This window comes from Colobus angolensis, unplaced genomic scaffold (assembly GCF_000951035.1).
Source record: "Colobus angolensis palliatus isolate OR3802 unplaced genomic scaffold, Cang.pa_1.0 Scaffold9, whole genome shotgun sequence".
In the NCBI taxonomy this organism is placed as follows: Eukaryota; Metazoa; Chordata; class Mammalia; order Primates; family Cercopithecidae; genus Colobus; species Colobus angolensis.
Window position 1 is genome coordinate 12,176,632 of NW_012122931.1, and position 7,963 is coordinate 12,184,594.

The 7,963-nt window shown below is 43.7% G+C and overlaps 1 pseudogene across 1 annotated transcript; it reads right to left on the reverse strand.

The window, feature by feature from the left end:
• Positions 1–6,231: 6,231 nt before the first annotated feature.
• LOC105504119 lies at positions 6,232–7,161 on the reverse strand (annotated as a pseudogene). The gene has a single exon (XR_001000575.1). The product of XR_001000575.1 is annotated as a 60S ribosomal protein L6 pseudogene (transcript).
• Positions 7,162–7,963: the final 802 nt, after the last annotated feature.

Below are 7,963 nucleotides of genomic sequence, written 5' to 3' on the forward strand. Positions count from 1 at the left end.
CCGGCCGCTTCGGGCAAGGGCAGCGGGCAGCCTTCCTCACCTTCGCGGGGACGTGGTCCCGGCCAAGCAGGGGAGGGCGTGGGCAGGGTGGGGGGACGCGGTGCCGGGAGGTCTTCCGGGACGGAGGGCGAGGGGCTCGGGGCAGGTGTTGGAGGACATTAGGGGCAGGAGCTGGGGAGAGGCTTCGGGGGCAGGCGGAGGGTGTGGGCAGATTTGGGGGTAAATAGGGTGCAGAGGGATCCGGCCCAATGGAGGAGGAGAGCCTTCAGGCAGGTTTGGGGGGCCCCCTGGGCCAGGCGAATGCGAGATGGAGGACGTTCTGGCCGGTGGGGGGGCACTATATTGTGGGGTTCAAGAGGGAGTGAGGGGGCCTTTGGGGAGGGCTGGGACGAGTGGGGTGGGAATGGAGGGAGAAGACTGGGGACTCGAGCAGAACTGGAAGGAGCACTGCGTGCCAGGAGCAGGGAGTGGGGCGGGCATTAGGAGGGCCACTGGGACGCTCGTGAAGGGGAACGATGGAGGGGGTCGGGGCAGGGGGAAGTGAGGGCAGGCAGGGAGCGCCTGAAAGGGAGGGAGGGAAGCAGGGTGCATAGGCGTCTGGGGTGGTAGGGAAATTAAGGGTAGGCCCAGGGGCTCCAGGAGACCTGCGAGGGGTGTGAGGGAGTGTGTGACCAGGAGTATAGGGGAGACTGCAGGGAGGCGGAAGGGGGTTGACATGTGAGGATAAAAAGGCAGGTATCTGGTGCTCAGGGAAGAGGAGTGTGGGGTAGAAGGGGGAAGTTGATTGGGGCAGAGACTTGAGTTTAAGGGCTTGCAGAGAGAGATGGGGACAGTAGGAGAAGGGTGATGGGGATGGAGAGCAGGAGGTGTGGGGCATTTAAAGGATTGCGGGAGAAGTGCGTGAAATGGAGGGTGTTTTTGCAGGAAGTATGGAAGAAGGTGGGAGCAGCAAGAGAGGGAACTTTGAGGTAGGACGGAGGGTGAGGGGTTCTTGGCAAGTGTTGGAGGACATGAGGGTCAGGAGTTGGGGGAGAGGGACAGGTGTGTGGGGTGGCATGGAATGTGTGAGGTGGAGGGCAAAAGGGGGTGGGGAAAGGGAAGTGTTCTTGGAGTGGCAGGTAAAGTGTGGGGACAAATGGAATGAAAGATTTCTGAGGCAGGAAGTGTGGAGAGGTTGGGGAGGAGGGAGGGGGAGGGGAGTGTGTGAGAAGGAAATCAGTAGAGGGGGACAACGGGATACACTGGAGGGGAAGGTGGACAGGTCTGGAGTACAGTAGGTGGAGGGAGGGAAGCACAGGTTTGGCCCACTGAGTTTTGTGCTGTAGGGAGAAGGGAGGTAGGGAGAAGGAAGGTGGACAGACTATTTTGGGGTAGAGAATGTAGAAGAATGCTTAATACCTATAGTGGAGTAAGAGAAAGGCAAGGTAGAGGCGTATGTGGACATGTCTGTAACTAGAAAGGCATAGGTGATGGATTGAAGTGGTGGTGGTGGAAGTAGGATGCCCAGGTTTAGGGCAGGAAATGACTTTAAGTTGGAGAGAGCTAGGAACACAGGTTGCTTGAGACAGTATGGAAGATCCAAGGAGTGGGAGTATGGGGAGAGATTCGAACACTTTGAGTTTCGAGAGATGAAAGGGGCCAAGATTTTTAGGTCAAGGAAGGGCAGGCAGAGTGCAGAAGTTGGAAAAATAACTAAATGGAGAGGATTAAATTCCGTACTAAGAGAAACTGGAGATTGAGGGGTGGGGGGACCTGAATTCTGGAATGATATTAATGGAAAATGGAGGACATTAAACCCAGTGTCATATCTGAAAGTTTATACTCCTAGGGTCAGAGAGATCATTGAGCCTGCTTTTAATTCCAGAACCCAGTAAATGAGGAAGGGGTGAGGGGTAAGGGAGAGCTGAGTGCACATCCCCAAATTTGAAAGAGGTGTGTATTGAGTATCATCCTAGCATATTGGTTTGATGAGTGGACAGGAGAGCCACACAGGGTCATGAGGAGTGCACCAAGAGTGAATGGAAATGGGATTGCAGCAGGTGCAGGGCAGATGTCTTTGTGAAACTGCAAGAGACCAGGCCCAGTAGCCAGTAGCATTTAAAGGCTATGTATAAGAGAGGGAGAAAGGGATACCTTGGTGCAGTGTCTCAGATATCCTGGTGCTTTCTGGGTAATGGGTCAGTATTCAGGCATGGGGTGATGTAATATCTGAGTCCCATGCTGTAGGCAGACAGAAGTAATGTACACCTGGCTCCTAAAAGTGGCAGAATTGGAGCTTTCTGACTCTTTCAAGGTATGAATAACTGATCTGGATTGTTGACTTGTCCTCCCAAATAGTTCAGGTAAAATTTACTTGGAGGCTTTTGGATTCTCTGGTATTTTGATTTGAGTTGGGAAGGGTAATGTTAGCTTTATTGAGGAAAGACACTTATGGGGTTGGGCGGACATATGGCCTTCATCTTGCCAAACACATGGGAAGTAACCTTTAGGGGTTTGAACACGGACACTTATTTCAGTGCAAGTCTCATTCACTGTTCTGTGGCTTGTGTTAGATTCTTAGGGATTTGAAAGGATTAAGCAAACTACTTTGAGACTGCTTCAGTAAGCAAGGTTTCCTAGAATCTTGGAAAACGACTTCCCTTTTGACAGTTGAAAATTAAGTCTTGTCAGATTTTGCTAAAAAATAAATTTTATCATGTTGCAGAAATAACTTCAATTATCAATCTGTGGGCTTCACGTAATGTGTAGTGTGGTACCTAGTATGATTTCAAATAAAAGGTTCGCTTTGGTAGCTTGGGAGCTTTCTGGGTTGATTAGTTTTCTTCTTTTGTCGATTTAGGAAGTATCTTAATGCAGCCATTGTATGTTTGAATAATAAGTTTGAGTGGAAGTGGGAATCTTGCCTAAACATAATGAGGGCGGAGCAGAACACCAAATTTTAAGTAATCGGAATCTGTTAATAAAAATATTAAAAAATAAACTGGAAGCAAATGATTTGTAAAATCCAAATTTGAAGTGTGTCATGGCAGCAAAAGAATGCTCTGAAGGCGTTGCTGTGAGATTTTATTTTTGGAGGGAAAAATTTTAAAAGTGTAATGTCCCTTCGATTGAAACTCTTTGAGTATTTTGAGATTTGATGCATGTATACAGTATAATTATAGGGAGCATGTCTGACCTCATTTGCTTTTTGGCAGAGAATTTGAGCAGTAGGATATAAGATGGATAGAATGAGCTTTGAAAATTCTCTCCAACATAGCCATTGTTTCCTCCTTGTATTTTTTTAAGTCCATTGTGTTCCTTTTATTGACTTGAGGTGCGCACTACTTTCTTGCTCAGAATACTCAGTTCTGACATAGTGTTCTGATTATATGCATTGTTCTGTGAAGTTCTATGAATTGGTACAATTTGTAGGCACTTTAGATATCCTAAGTTTATGAACCAAGGAAGGCAGGTTATTTAGGCTTTGTTGGCTGAATAGTTGGGTTCTGGTTTTATTTTCGCTGGTGACTTGCTGGACAAGATATTTAATCCCTTCGTGCTGGTTTATTCTCCAGAAACCTGACTCTATCCATCTCCTATGAGAATCAAGGTGGTTTATATAAAACAAGTTTAAGTCTTTCGGGAAGACTAGAACTATGTAAATATGGGGATAGATGTTGTTTAGTTCCTTTTTTCTCCCTTGTGGTTTTTAGACTGGTCAAATATTAGTACTTCATAATTTGCCATTAGGTGGATTAATTTGTGTGAAAGTTGAATAGAGATGAAACTTATGTGACTATCAGAGATGTCTGCAAATTGAAGTTTATTCATTCTTTGCTGTCTGCTTACCTTTCCAGTTTCTCAGCTAAGTATTAGTGCTGGTTTGAATTCTTCAGCCTGAGCAGAAGCTTGTGAGAATCATTGGATTCTAGCTATAGCTCAAGATTGTTTCTAAGCAGGAGTTTCCAGAGACAGAGTACTTCTTTGGCTTAGTGAATTCAATTCTTTTTTTTTGCTTTTTTTTTTTGAGATGGAGTCTCGCTCTGTTGCCAGGCTGGAGTGCAGTGGCACAATCTCGGCTCACTGCAAGCTCCGCCTCCCGGGTTCAAGTGATTCTCCTGCCCCAGCCTCCCAAATAGCTGGGACTACAGGCGCCCGCCACCACGCCTGGCTAATTTTTTGTATTTTTAGCAGAGATGGGGTTTCACCATGTAGGCCAGGATGGGCTCAATCTCCTGACCTCGTGATCCGCCTGCCTCAGCCTCCCAAAGTGCTGGGATTACAGGCGTGAGCCATTGCGCCCGGCCGAATTCAATTCTTATATCAGAAATAGTAAACATGATACATTTTCCTATGTATTTTGCAGAAAATTGATTACTGACTGAGTGACTGGAACAGAAAAATAGTGACATCAAGCTGCTAGTGACATCAAGCTAGTGACATCTGCTAGTGACATCAAGCTTCCTTCTTCTGATTTACTGAATACTCCTTCCTTTTTCAAGTTTTAGTTATCAAATAATTACCCATCACTTGGTATTTCCATATGCGTTGACAGGTTTTGCTCTATCTGAGGGGGAATGATTTTTAAATGCTTTCTTAATGTTGTGTTTAGTTTACAAGTTGTAAAGAGCCTTCCAGGTGCTGGTCATGATTGACACAGCAAAAATGTAAATAGCAAATTGCTTTTTTTTTTTTTTTTAAAGAGACAGAGTCTCGCTTTGTGGCCCAGGCTGGAGTGCGGTTGTGTGATCATAGCTCATTGTAACCTTGAACTCCAGAGCTCAAGTGATCCTCTCACCTTAGAATCTCAAGTAGCTGGGACTACAGGCATGTGCCACCACATCTGGCTATTTTTTTACTTTTAGTAGAGACCAGGTCTCAAGGGCTTGTTGTGTTGCCCAGGCTGATCTTGGACTCCTGGGCTCAAGCGATCCTCCTGCCTCAGCATAGGTTGCTTTATTACACATTAATTTACCTTGAGCTTGGTAATACCCAGCTCCGATAGTGATCTTTCTTTGCTACGTGATCTACTCTAATAGTTTACTCTCTTAGGTAACATGCTTGGATGCTGTTACCCATTTTACTGCTTTTCTGTTTTCATTTGTTTTGCATAGGTCCTTTTATGGGAGATTGGTTGTTTTTCAAAATTCGTTTAGCTACAGAAACTGTTTCTGACTAGTAATTCTAAGAGGCTGGTGGATCAAGTCTAATTTTAGAAAACTTTACTGAGAGATGTAAGTTTGATGTATGTATCAGTTAAAGTAGAAATAAAGTAAATAAGGCTAGATTAATGGTGATATAGATAATTAGGTGATTTGAGCCTGAAAGTTGTGTTAATCTTTAATATAGCTTTTAGTTCTTGCATTGAATAGTGAGGTGACCAAATGACCTGATTTGTAACTTTCATGTCTAATTTGAATTATTTCTTGTCCTAAGTGTCCATTAAGTGCATCCTATTTGAGAAGTATAGTGCCTGCCTCACAACAGACTCTCCACTTGTGCATATGGCTGAATGAAGCAGTCCTAAATTTTATTTGGTATTCAAATTCTCTTAACTTCTGACATAACTAGCACGGTGTAAAACATCTGCTTTCTTTAGTTAACTTTAGCATAACTTGAAAGGGTACAGTTGATTACATCAATAATAAAATCACAGCCTTGCATTGTGTGACTTCATGGTTCATTTCCACTTGAAAAGTGAGAATTCTGCAGCAGGGTGTGTAATAAATTCTGAGGCATTTTTGGGTCATGGGTAAGATGTAGTTTCTTATTGCACCTGCAGAATTTCCTGTTCTTTGCAGTTTTCCAGGTGCCAGGATTTTCCACAATATCCTATTGGGCCGATCAGCATTTTGTTTATGATTTTAATTTAACCAATGTAGTGCTGTTGACATACAGTGACTGGTAATTGTCCTAAAGGGCTCTGTCTAGATTTTTTTCTTACCATGCTTGTTTCAGTATGCCATTATTAAGCCTGTTTTGCCAGTTAATTCAGCAAGCATAAATTGACATTTAGGCTCAACGGCATATTTTGTGCCAGACCTAAGATTTCTTAGTATGCCTCGATAATACTGGTTTGAGTAAAAAATAGATTCTTCTCTAGATATATTGGCCCTCAATGTGAAAATGGAGTTTATAACTGGTTACTTATGTTTAGTCAGCCTGAATGGAAATCAGTACAGTTTAAGACAGCTAGGCAGTGACCTAATAAATAAGCGGTTGGTTTGCAAAAGTTAAGATGGAGGCAGTTCATTTTTTTTTTTTTTTTTTGTAGTTAGCTATTTAATGAGGTTCTTAAGACATTTAGAACACCAATTTGTGAGGATAAATTCCATTCGTCAGGGCAAAAACAGATCGCAGGTAGCCCTGGAGCTGAGGAACAGCTTTGATTTTTGGTAGAATTTGTGAGTCCACAGCTTTCTGATCAATCTTGCGCTGCTCTGTAATCTCGTATTTCTCTTTCTCTGTGTCGAAGATCTCACCTTCCTGGTGTCTGGGCTTCCGCAACTTCTTCTTCTTGAAGTGAGCATCAGTAAGATGTTTTGGGATTTTGACATTGCTGATATCGATTTTGGTTGAGGTGGCAATAACAAATTTCTGGTGTGTTCTTCGTAGAGGAACTCGATTGAGGACCAGAGGTCCAGTCACAAGTAACAAGCCACTAGCCAGCTGCTTCAAGAAAACCACCCTCTTGCCCCTGTGGCGTCCAGTAAGGATGATCAGAATGGTCCCGGGGGTTATGCTGGCTCGCAGTTTTCTCACGTGCTGACTGAAGGGTTTTTTGCCGTGGCTCAACAGCTTTCGAGGCACATCTTCAGTAGGATAATATCTAGGCATTTTGCGAAGTTTAACCACCCGGGTGCCGCCGTTCTTGTCACCACCAACTGGTTTTGTAAGAGTTGCAAGAACCTTCTCCTTCTTTTTCTTTTCAACCTTGGATTTAGCGGCTGAGTACTTTCTCTTGTACATGGCCTTTCTGGAATACATGGCAGATCGGGAATACCTGCCAATTCCTCTGACAAGGACAGGGTTGCGGCTGCAATGGGGCTTCCCCTTCTTGGGCTTCTTAGCCTTGAGGTTACCCTTTTTCACCTTGCCACCAGCATGAGCCTTCTTGGCTTCGGGTTTCTTCTCTTTAGTATCTGGCTTCTCAACTTTTTCACCCGCCATCTTGCAAGATGGGAAAAGGAGGCAGTTCATTTTTAAGATGTTTATAGTTCAAGTAAATCTGAAACTGATTAAACATTGCATATAGTCATTAGCTTCTGTACAGCTTAGGCAACCTAAATTTTAACCTAATGAAGTTTTGGATACTGGATAACTCTTGAGTTAAGTAACTGTAACTCACAAAGCTAGTGAACTAGAGGGGAAAAGTGTTGCAGTTTTGATGGTTAAAAGCTGGAGAGAATAAAATCTCAAGCCTTTAGTGTGAATATTTTCAGTTGTTTTTGAAGTAAGCTGTGAATGAGCTTATAATGCCAAGGTTAGCATGGAAGGACATATCAAACATCGTGATGAGGCTTTTAAAAACACGGTATCTTAAAAATAAGTACTAATTGCGATTTTTTTGATCTGCCAGTTTCGTGGTAAATGTTGTAGAACTATACAAAATTGACTTTTGAAGTTGGTCAGCCTTATTGTTCCTTTATTTCTAGAGCTCAGAGTTGTATACCTGAACTTTGGTCCCTGTGATGGCTGTATAGTGTAGGTGAACAGTGGAATATTACATTTAGGGAAATGGAGGCACAAGGAGTTCACTTTAGAGCAGAGATTGGCAGACTATCAGATCACTCACAAGTTGCATATCAAATTCATGTTAGTTTCTGAATTTGGCAAGGAAGATTGATGGCTGAGCAAATTTGAAATCTGCCTCTTTTAATCAAGCTGTTGAGTACAAGTCTTTTCATGGACTGAATGGGATAGTGCTTCGTCCTCCTAGGAAGCTCGGAGTCCCAGGATTATGGGGTAGTAATGAATCTGAGAA